The sequence below is a fragment of the Theropithecus gelada genome, chromosome 4, assembly GCF_003255815.1.
Source record: "Theropithecus gelada isolate Dixy chromosome 4, Tgel_1.0, whole genome shotgun sequence".
Lineage (NCBI taxonomy): Eukaryota > Metazoa > Chordata > Mammalia > Primates > Cercopithecidae > Theropithecus > Theropithecus gelada.
In genome coordinates, this window is record NC_037671.1 from 116237815 (window position 1) to 116249951 (window position 12137).

The 12137-nt window shown below is 49.6% G+C and overlaps 2 protein-coding genes across 2 annotated transcripts in view; both read left to right on the plus strand.

Annotated features, from left to right (window-relative positions):
* LOC112622640 (UL16-binding protein 6-like) overlaps positions 1-12137 on the plus strand; it is a 48468-nt gene that overhangs the window by 35947 nt on the left and 384 nt on the right. The window lies entirely within an intron of this gene.
* LOC112623571 (UL16-binding protein 3-like) overlaps positions 1-12137 on the plus strand; it is a 170391-nt gene that overhangs the window by 14982 nt on the left and 143272 nt on the right. The gene's annotated exons all lie outside the window — the stretch shown is intronic.

Genomic DNA, 12137 nt, shown 5'->3' on the forward strand with positions numbered 1-12137 from the left:
AAAGAGGCTCAACATCCATAGCCGTCAGGGAAATGCAAATCACAGCCACAAGAAGATGCCACCTCACACCCAGAAGGAAGGTTGTCATCAGAATCACAGGGAGGACATGGAGAGACTGGATCCTTCACTCCTTCCAGGTGTAGAGCGCAGAGAGATGGAGTCCAGATTGAGTGTGGGCAAGAGTGTGGCCTGCAGGACTGTGATGCTGAATATTAGGTGTCCAGTGGATTGGATTGAGGGATGTCTAGATGGCTGGTAATGGACTGTTTCTGGGTGTGTCTGTCAGGGTATTGCCAGAGGAGACTAACATTTAAGTCACAGGACTCGGAGAGGAAAACTCCATCACTGTGGGTAGGCACCATACCATGGGCTGCCAGCTGGGCTAGAGGAAAGCAGGCGGGAGAGGGTGGGGTGACTGCCAGCGGATCTCTCTGGCTTCTCTCTGCCTCCCCTGTGGGTTCTTGTTTCCTTCCTCCTCGGATATCAGACTTCAGGTTCTTTGGCCTTTGGCCTCTGGGACCTGCAGCAGCAGTTTCAGACTTCGGGAGGCTCTGGGAGCTTTGGCAGGGGCTGAAGGCTGCCCTGTGGGCTTCCCCGGTTTTGAGGCTTTCTGATTTGAACTGGCCTCTACTGGCTTCTCTCCTCCCCGGCTTGCAGACGGTCTACCATTGCACATCGCCTTGGAAATCGTGTGTGTTAATTCTCCCTAATGAACTCTCATTCATACACACACACACACATACACACACAGACACACACACACACATATCCTATTGGTGCGGTCCCTCTGGAGAACCCTGACTAACCTGGGGTGGGGAGGTTGTCCCTGTGTCACCTTCTTCCCATTTTCGGGGCGGGGGTTTCTCCTTGTTCTCCTGCCACCTGCTTCTCCTTGCCTTTCTCCCATCCTCTCTGTGAACCTAATTTTCCACATGTCCGGGGCTTTTCTCCGCCTCAGGACGTCCATCCTGGAAGGGGAACCAGCGCAGCGGAGGAACCAAAAGCCCTGGTCCTCAAGCGACGGGGTCGGGGAGGAGACGACGAGAAGCTCCTGGCCCAACCCGTGGACCCTCAGGACCAAGTGGGTCACGGGCACCGCCCACCAGCAGGCTCAAAGCAAGCAGGAGGGGAATCCACAGGGAAGCCGCACAGTGGGAGCCCCAAGGGCCTGAGCTGTAAGGTGATGTCTCCGCGTGAGCCGGGTGTGAAGTCCTCCCAGTCCCCCACACCGGGTTGTAGAAGGAAGCCAGCAGTTGCCTCTGATTTCCTCTGGCCTCAAGCCCTGAGGAAAAAAAAAAAAAAAAAAAAAAACTATCCCTGCCGCGATGGGCGAGTCCGCCCACCGCAACTGGCTCGACCGCAACCGGCTCCAGGCCCTGTCCCTCCTGCTGGGACGGCGGCAGTGGCGGCCGAACGACCCTGTGGGGCATCGGGCAGGCGGAACCTAGCCTGAGCTCTGGCGCAGCGGGCGCCGCTGGAGCGCGAAGAACCCGGAGGGACGGGGCGGGACGGAACTGAAACCCTCGGAAGGAACTTTGACAAAAGGTTTTTGCGGTTGAAATCCACAAAAGCCTTTAATATCCTCCCTGAGGAGAGCAAGAGGCAAAAATGACTTTAGAGGGACTCCGACCCGATTTCACCACCCACAGACACACAAAAATGAACAACACAGCAAAAGTACAAAACTCAATCCCTGCTCTTTGTGAAACACGCATTTAAGAAAATAAAGAAGCAGCGCTCGAGTGGGAGGAAATATTGCAAAACAATGAAGTGAAATGATCTCCTGGGAAGGATGGGAAGCAGGAGACAGGCGGAGTGAAACGTCAGGGAGTTTCTCCCCGCTTCGGCTCCACCCGGGTGACCAAAGCCCTGGACGGCTCAGCGGGAGGCGCCCACATTTCCTCCGCGGTGAACAGCGGTATCGTCTGCATTCCATCGCCAAGTCCTGCTCCCAAAGACGCTGGCTGAGGGCCCTACGTTCATTCATTGCATCCTGGCTCTGCTTCTGCTGCGGGACTGTCCCTGGACCCCGAGGGCCAGTGAGTTCCAGGAATGGGTCGAAGCAAGAGGAGAGGGCGTCCGGGAGGAGGAACTATCTGACCGCGCCATGCCCTTCTCCATTCCCCGGGCAGGGCTCCTTCTGGCTCTGTCGCGTCCCTGGAGTTGCTTCTCCCCGCCCGTGAAAACACAGTAGCAGAAATGAGGCCAGAAAGGAACGGCAGTAAAACAGCTGGTTTTCTGGAAGAAATGCCAAGATTCTTGGTCTCACGACCAAGGAAATCAAGGACGGGGACGCATATCCACGGAGTGAGATTGGAGCAGGAGTTGTATAGGCGAAAGGAAAGAAAGCTCTCTGTCACAGAGAGGAGTCCCGAATGGGTTGCCAGGTTGTAAAAATGTCAGGGTTTTTATAAATGGGCTAGTGAGGAGGGGGTGTCTTATCTCCATAGGGCGCGAAGAATCGGTTAGGACTAGGTGTGCCATGTGCATACGGCAGAGTCTCTAGCAGCCCCCACCCCATTCGTTGATCATACAGGCCAACTCTTAGTTTGTGCTGCTCTGTGCTAAGTACCTGACTGTGATAAAAGCGGATGCAGAGTTTCTGCGCCTGTTCCCAGGCACCTTCTTGCAGCTGCAGGCATCCCTACCTCATGCACGCTTCCGGCTTCCCTATCTCAGTGTGCCTAAAGAAATGGACAGGGGCCAGGCGAGGTGGTTCACATCTGTAATTCCAGCACTTTGGGAGGCCGAGGCGGGTGGATCATCTGAGGTGAGGAGTTCGAGATCAGCCTGGTCAACATGGCGAAACCCCGTCTCTACTAAAAATAACAAAAAGGCGTGGTGGCGGGCGCCTGTAATCCCAGCTACTTAGGACGCTGAGGCAGGAGAATCGCTTGAACCCGGGTAGCGGAGGCTGCAGTGAGCCGAGATCGCGCCATTGCACTTCAGCCTGGGCGACAAGAGCGAAACTCGGGGGAAAAAAAAAAAAGACAGAAAGAAGGAAGGCAGGAAGGAAGGAAGAAAGAAAGGAGAAAGAAATGGACAGGAATGTGCTCATTGAGACCCACTGTTTTTGCGGGGGCCCACTCTATGTATGTGAAGTTTGGTCATTACCCAGCAAGCTCCTCCTTCCGTGCCCTAGTCGCTGATCTGCGTTTTATAGCCTGATCTTCTAGGCTCTCTTTGTAAGAAGAGAAGTGACTTCTTTGAAGTGCTTGAGGTTAGAAAGGGAGCGATTTCTGAGCTTCTTTTTGTTAAAAGGAAGTTTTTTTTTGCCTGGGACTCTCTTTACCCTATCTACCTAAATGAGTTCTTTCTATCTCCTATAACAGAGGTTGGGAGGGAAGAGGATTAGAGGGGACGAGAGGGCGTGGCGAGACTCTCTGGTGAGGCTGGCACCTCCACTGCACCCTGGGGCGGAAGGAGCCTGAGCTACCAGGCCACAGACATGGTCAGGACCAGAAGTGAGGCAGGGGATCTTGCAGAAATGCAAGCATAGACATCCCAGACAAACACAGATGCTCTTTTCTCACTGGCTCTCCACCACACAAACCCTCCAGCATCCCCAAGGCTCCCTGTCCTTCAACTTCCCCCTGCACTTTGCTGCACTCGCTGGCAACCAGGGTCTCAGCAGACACTTCCCTCCCAATCCCCTCACCATAACTCCAACTTTTGAGAATGCAAACGACATCATTTAAGAGCTATTAATGCACAAATTAAACCGATGGGTGCAATAAAAACTCATTACCCTTCAGACAAAGTTTTACAATTTTATAAAGTTCACCCCTTTATCCTCCTTCCAGGTGGCCAGACTTATTTTACTGATGGCTCTTCCAAAGGCTGAGCAGCTATTTATGGACCTAAGCATACTCAAACAATAGAAACCGCTAGAGTTGCAGCTCAATGCTCAGAATTCATGGCAGTTATTCAGGTTTTACAGCTCACCGCTTCAACTCCTATTAATATTGTCTGTGATTCAGCTTATGTTGTAAATGTAGCCAGTCACATTGAGAATGCCACTGTTGAAAGCACCCTAGACCCAGAACTGTTTAACTTGTTTCTAAGGCTTCAGCATGCTGATCACTCTCGTGCTGCTCCTTTCCATATTTCTCATATTCACTGTCACACAAAATTTTCTGGGACTCTATCTCTAGGTAATGAGAGACCAGATGCATTGATTAGCTCGGTATTTCAACAAGCTCAAGCTTCTCATGCATTACTGCATCAAAACACTTCTGCCCTTACTTGTATGTTTCATCTGCCTCACAGCCAGGCTGGAGCTATAGTACAAGCCTGCACCACTTGTCAACATGTCCCTGCTGTTATACCTGTGGAAAGATGTAATCCACGAGGCTTAGCTCCAAATGAAATCTAGCAAATAAATGTTACACACATAGCAACCTTTGGAAAACTTAGTTATGTTCATGTGAAAATAGACACTTACTCTCATATGATACATGCCACATGCCAAAGGAAAGAGGTGGCCATATCTGACAACACTATTTGTCATCAGTTGCCCATATGGAGGTCCCTAAACAAATAAAAACTGACAATGGACGTACTTATGTTAGTGATACTTTTCAACATTTTTTAGTTATGGGCAATCACTCATAAACAAGAATACCTTATAATCCTAAAGGAAAAGACATCATAGAGCAAGCACATCAAACATTACAACGTATGTTAAATAAACAGAAAGGGGCAGTAGGAGACCAGCTGTTACCTCAAACAAAACTACATTTAGCTTTATTTACTTTACATTTTTTAACTCCTGGTACAGATAATAAGACTCTGGCAGAATGACATTGGCAAATGTTAGAGGAAAAAAAGAAAGTTTACCCAAAGGTATTATGGAAATACTCAGAGGAAGAACAATGAAAAGTCCCGGTGGATTTACTGACATGCGGATAAGGGTATGCTTGTGTTTCATAGATCAAAAAAAACCACACGGGAAACTGAGAAACTACTGGAGCATCAGAGTCAGGCCAAAACTCCTGACTCCAGGTTTATGGCCATGCTAGCAGTAATATCCTGTGCGGTATGTTTTCCCTGTGCAGAGGCAAAGACATATTAGGCATATATGTTCCCAACCCCCCAGTAGTACGACCTGTACTGTGGAGTGACATTCATCCAGAGCTATATCATGATCAAGGAGCATGGGCACCAGGACCCTAACACAGAGCAATTAGACTCTCAGAACAGTGGTATTAATTACACCGCTCCATTGGAAGGACTTCCTATATGCATCACCTAGAATACATCACTCAACTGCAGTTGTCTTACAATTCAATCCCAGGCATGGTTGAGTTACCACGAAAAATGTATGTACCTATTGGGCCTTAGCTCTATTAATATTACTGGTGTAGCTACTAATCACTCCTGGCCCAATCGCCCAAATTGCATTAATTATACAGAGTGGGCTCCCTCTAATAATTCTAACCCTCCTCCTTGGACCCAGTGTCTTGGCTCCCTAGCTAGAAAACAGTCCATGCCAATAGGAGACATTATTGACTGGGGTCCCCGTGGTTATTTTGTTGGGGGAGATGAGCATCAAACCTCATGACATGAACTTTGCTGGCACCAGTGGCAAAACTCTGACATCTCTTTGCCCCATCGTATTGGGAGTCAATCCCGATCTGCCCCACAAATTGCTCGGTACGGTACAGGCTTTAGCCCACCTTTACCTCAATGGCATTATCAAGGAAAAAGAGGTCCAATTCAGAAATCGATTTGGAAAGCAGCACTCCCATTTATGGATGGCAGCATTTAAGTTGAAGCATTATTCAGTAATAGTGACAGAGCTAAACGCAGTTTTAATGTTACTCTTGTAGAAAATATTACCACTCAATTTACAATTTGTGTTTTTAATCCCTATGTTTTTCTAATAGCAAAAGAGGACCAACTCCAGATGGATGATGCCCAGTTGACTTGTGATTCCTGTCAACTGTATCATTGCCTTAATACTAGCACCATACAAACACACAGTATATCTACCCTAATAATTCTAGGTCACATTCCTGGCTTATGAATTCCTATAATTTTGTCTGAGCCTTGAGCGGCCACTCCCACTTTAGGTCTTATAAAACTCCCTTTTACTCAGTTTACTCATCATGCTCGTAGAACCTTGGGCGTGATAATTTTTGCTAGTCTCCTTAGTTACATTAATAACCTCTGTTGTGGTGTCTTCAGTAGCAAGGCACAATCTCCGTTCAAACAGCTCAATATGTAGAAAACTGGACACGTACAGCCGACCAGGCATGGCTATTTCAAAATAAAATTAACACTGAGATACAAACAGAAGTGGCAATGTTAAAGACTACTGTTCTGTGGCTAAGAGAACAAGTACGAAGTTTGCAGTTACAGCAGCAGCAACTGTGTTGTCATTTTAACCATACCCATATTTGTGTATTTGAAATATAATCAAGGTGAATATCCATGGAACCTTGTAAAAGCCCATTTACAGGAAGCTTTAACATCCAATGTTGCTTTTGATATTAATGATTTACAAAGTAAAATCCTTAACCTAAATAAGCAGACTCAAGCGTTTCAGCCCTCTTTAGAAACTTGGGCAGAATTTCAGCAAGATTTGGAGAGCCTTAACCCTTGGACCTACTTCAAACAGCACCTCAATGTCTTTTTTTTTTAAAAATATATAACTATTGGATTAATGTTATTATGTTTCTGTTTTCTGTTCATAGTCTGCAAAATCAGCTGGACCACCAAACAGCAATTGAGAGCTACACAACCTGCGATTACCTTTATCCAATTATGCATAAACGAAAAGGTGGAGATGTTGCAGGCCCAAGAGAAAATGGGGGTCGTGACCAACTCAGTATACCACTGGAGGCTATATGAGTAAACGGAAAACTGTTCTCGTAAAAGCAGAATGTTGGAAAGCTGACAAACTGCATCTGCTGCCAGAAGGATTACGGAGGGTGCTCACTCGCCGCAGTGCAGTGTTCCTCGTGACTATCTGTAGAAACATCTGAAGCCTGTTGTACAAAGAAAACAATTTTGTATACCTGTGATAAATCAAACAGCTGACCAACTGTTACCTCTCCCTCCCTGCTCTTTCTACCTAATACAAGTGAAGGGCTGTAAAAGCTCAGGGCCCTTGTTCACTAGAGGCAAAGAGCCTGCGACCCCTTCTTCAAAACGTATCTTCTTGTCTTTGTCTTAATTTCTGCATTCGTCCCCCTTCATTCATCCAGTAATAAATGACAACAACACACTGCCACCAAATAGGTCACACACTTTTACCTTCAATCTCAGCCCAGCCCTGTCACCCCACAGGCCTCCCTCACCTCCCTATCCATGAAGCAACTCTCACCACCTCCCCCACCAACCAGCACCTTTTTCCCCTTGTTGAGGACACATCCCAGTAAACACACCCCAAGCTCCCAAGAGAACCTGTTCAGGGGGGGTTGGAAAGTGCCATTTCCCTCAGGACGACCCTGAGAACGCAGGTGAGTAGAGGCATCTACTTTGGCCCTTGGAGCCTAGATTCACCTATTCTTCCTATTGGGAAGCCAGCGTCATATAGAAAGGTAGGCAGGAGTTGGCAAACCCTTTCTAGAAAGGAAGGCAGGAAGCACTTTGGTCTTTTCAGGGCATGGGTTTTCTGTCTCTGTGTCAAGTCCTATCCCTTTGTAGAGCAACAGCAGGCCAGGACAACCTGAAAATAAAAAAGGGCCCAGATTTGGACACTATCCTAGGTTGCTGACCCCAGATGAGGATACACACAGTGACACAATAGTTGATGGCCCATCCCCTAGGGTAACATCTCCAGGTGGGGTCTCAGCTGCAACTCCAAAAGTCAGAAGCAGGTCCTAGCCTGCCTGTGGCTTCTGGGTGGTGTGGATATGATGGCAGTGGGGGTTCCATGGTTTGGGGCCTACTCTCCCCTCCTTTGCAGCTGAGTGGCATCTATGGTCCACCAGGGCCATCAGGGTCATCCCCTGAAGCCTCGGGTGTGAGCTGAGGGTGAGGGGGTGCAGCTATGTGGTGTCCTGGGGATCGGGGCCAACTGCTTCTGCAGCTTCTCGGTTCCCTGTGGCCCTGTTCCTGCCCATCCCAGGAGAAGCACCTGCGTCTTCTCACTGCCGGGCCTATCTTCCTAATGACATACAGGGTGAGGAGCCCACCCCGTAATGGGCCGCTCTGAGGCTGTGTGGTTACTGCCCTCCCATGGCTGGAGGCCCCATCTCTGCCAGGGCCTAGGATAAAACAAGAACCACTGTTGAAGGGTGTGATGTATTTCCTGCTGCCAGTGGCATGGCCCTCCTTCTGGGCACTAGGTGACCCTGTTGATTCTCCAGTGGGGAATTGTTATAGACTCTACACAAAATGTTTTTTGACCACAGATGCTTCTAGAATCTAATGTGTACTGAGTCCTAGGGCCCTAGTGACAGGTCCAGCCACATTCATCACGCATGGATTGTCTGTGGCTGCTATCAAGATACCACAGCAGAGTTGATCAGTGACAACAGGGACTATGTTGCCAGCAAGCCCCTTATATTCACAATACAGCCCCTCACAGCAAGCTCTGCGGGCCATGCGTGTATGTGGGGAAGTCGGAAAAGAAGCTTTGCACTTGTTGTGAGGTTGAAGGGTCTTTCCTCGTTGGAATGTGGACTCTGCTTCTAGTAATGGATCCTGGGTCTGTCTGAGAAGTGGCTTAGTGCTGGAAACTCGGCAAAGTAATACAGTTTTCTAATGAAATGTCCACTTTCTGCCTCCCGATGATCCAGCTCTCTGTTTTGTCTTTATTTATTGTGGTTAAAGTCCAGCAGGATCCGGGTGAGTCTCCATCTGTTTTGCCTCTTGGTCCCCCTTGTTCTATGAGCCATGAGCGTAGCTCTCTGTGGCTCAGGACTCCAGCTGGCATTGTGACTTCTCTAATTTTTTGCATCATTGCATCTTCCGTGCTCCTGACAGGTGACAGCCTCCACCTGGGATCAGTTATTTCAGATCATTACTCCCGGGAGCCATTTTGGGAAGAGTATTTCCTACCCCCAACCCCGGCCTTCAGCAACAGGCATTCCTGAGCTTCTTGACAGTCTGCTGCCTTCTCCCAGGGCCTGCTTTATATGCTGGGTTAAACAGGAGTCCTCCAGGCCTCCTATGAGCACAGAGGATGGACATTGTTCTGGATTTTCACACTCAGACCTCCCTGGCATGGGCGCTTCTCTGAGCCTGTGATCCCTTCCTCTACACCCTGCCTTAGAAGTTCTAGATTTTCAGGGCCAGGCGCAGAGGCTCACGCCTGTAATCCCAGCACTTTGGGAGGCCAAGGCGGGTGGATCACGAGGTCAGGAGATCGAGACCAACCTGGCTAACCTGGTGAAACCCCGTCTCTACTAAAAAAAAAAAAAAAAAAAATAGCCGGGCGTGGTGGCAGGCGCCTATAGTCCCAGCTACTCGGGAGGCTGAGGCAGGAGAATAGCGGGAACTCAGGAGGTGGAGCTTGCAGCGAACCGAGATCACACCACTGCACTCCAGCCTGGGCGACAGAGTAAGACTCCGTCTCAAAAAAAAAAAAAAAAAAAAAAAAGAAGTTCTAGGTTTTCCACTTCTCGCTCTGTGAACCATCCCTTTTCCAGGGTTCCAGGAATGCATCCTCATAGCAGGTGGGCATGATGGCCAGGGGCTTTGCCAATGTGTTAAATCCTGTGACCATGACAATAACCTCTTTTTTAATTCAAGTTGGATTCTGTCTTCACCCCATCCACTGTGCTGGAGCATCCAGGGCATCCCCCACACTTTCTCCCACCTCCCGCAGTCCACCGAGGCTGCTGCCGAAGGTCATCCTCATCGAGGCCTTTTCCTGCCACAGCAGCCCTGGCACCTCCAGTGACAGGGTCATGTGCTGACTGATGTGGGCAGAGCCCAGGTGGGATATGCCTTGGGGGGGACACGTGTTTTTTTGGCTGCAGGGAGCATCCTCGTCTTGAACTCACATAAGGGAGACACTCTAGTCTTTAACTAGTTGACATGACAGTCCTGGCTGGGGCACATCTTGCTCTGCCAGCCTAGCCCCTCAGAGTCCTTCACTTGCAGTCACCATAAGGAAGAGGAGGGGGTCTCAGGTTCCACTTCCCCCCACACCTCCTGTGTTTTCCTTCCACAGACGCACACTGTCTTTGCTATGACTTCACCATCACTCCTAAGTTCAGACCTGAACCACAGTGGTGTGAAGTTCAAGGCCAGGTAGATAAAAGGCCTTTTCTTTACTATGACTGTGTTAACCGTAAGGCCAAAGCCTTTGCTCCTCTGGGGAAGAAAGTCAATGTCACAAAAGCCTGGGAAGAACAGACTGAAACCCTAAGAGACGTGGTGGATTTCCTCAAAGAGCAGCTGCCTGACATTTGAGTGGAGAATTGAATACCCAGCGGTAAGTTAAAATTGTCCAGGACAGGAGGAAGCAGACAGGATAGTAACTTAGAGGTATTTATTGGTTTCATGTAAAAAATAAACCAAAAGTTTGTTTCACCCAAGAGGCTGAGAAGCATGGGCAGGATGCAGCAGAAAGAGCAAGTCCAGGAGCCAGGAAAGGAAGCAGGGTGGGGCTCAGGACTTATCAAGATCAGAGCTGATCTCTTTCCAACGGGGCAGAGCCCCTCATTCTGCAGGCCCGGATGTCTTGTGAGCACGAAGCCCATGGACACGGCAGAAGACCTTGGCAGTTCCTCTTAAATGGACAGACGTTCCTCCTCTTTGACCCAAACAACAGAAAGTGGACAGTGCTTTATCTTGGCCCCAAGATGAAAGAGAAGTGGGATAAGAACAAGGATGTGACCATGTTCCAGAAGATTTCAATGGGAGACTGAAACTTGGCTTGAGGCATTCTTGATACACTGGGTAAAAACGCTGAAGCAAGTCAGTGAGAAGAAAACAAAGGTAGCTGTCTTGAGTTCAGATCTAATCAGCCAGGTGTGTGTGTGTATGCATGTATGTGTGTGAGAGAGAGTGTGAGTGTGTGTGTGAGTGAGTGTGAACATAACCCCCTCTTGGGGGGCTCCTCCTCGGGGAGCTGGCATGCCTGTGCTCTCCCATCCTCCTCTCCCTTCTCCCTCCTGACTCCTTTTCCTCCCTGCACTTGCTTCTGCTCCCCTCACTGTGGATTTCTCACCAGCCTTGAAACTGGGCAACATGGTGTTTCCAGAATTTTATGCTTCATGTTCCCTCCTCCTGGGACCACTTTTCCTTTCCCTTCTTCTGCTCTGTTTCTAGAAATCCAACCAAACCCCCTCCAATGACAGCCCTGAGATCCTCCCTTCCCCTGCCCTGGGGCATGACCTCCTCTTCCACCACCGCAGGAGGGTGGGCTGTGCTGTCACCTTGCTTCACTCAGCAGCTGTGTGAGCTCCCTGAGGACAGGGACACCCTTTCTCCCTTCCTACCCCAGGACCAGTCCCAGGGGCTGCCCCACATCAGAGGGGGACAAAACCTCTGCCTTGCAGGATGACCTGGGGTGGCAGGAGCTGCGGAGGCATCTCCTCAGATTTGAGGGCCTGGGCATGGGCAGTCCTCTTAGTTGGGTTAGGTGCATTTTGGTAGCTTTACACGGGTGTGACAAGGGAAGTGGGATTCCATCTCTGAGGCTAAAAGAGAGATCTGGGTCTAGTACCAGGAGGTGGAGTGCTGGGAGAGCCTTGGTACACCTAATTCAAAAGGAGGAAATTCACAGCTGTCTTCCCACAGAAAGTGGCTTGAGTTCAGCGATTAAGGTGGAAGGTGAAGAGTAGAGGCTGCTCATGAGAAGGTTTTTTAAAAAGTCAGTCCCATGGACCCATGGGGTTCGAGTCCGGGCCATGAGGCAGCTCCCCTGACATCCTGCCTTCTATGTACTCAAGGTCCTGAGCCAGCTGATTGCCCTGTCTGGAGCAGAGTGGACTGAGACACAGGGGAGCTGAGCTGCTGCTGGAGTTCCATGGGCACCACTGGGCTGGACCAGCAATGAATAATGTGGAACAGGGACGGTCACCTTCGGAGCTATGGGTGCTGCTCCCAGTGTGGAGAGGCTGAGGAAGGAGAAGGAGGGATGTTGCCTGCAGGCCCACCCAAGGCCAAGGGCACAGGAATACAGAGCCCCCTCTTTGGATGAGTTCCTCAACCTTTTGCTATGTTTTAGGCCC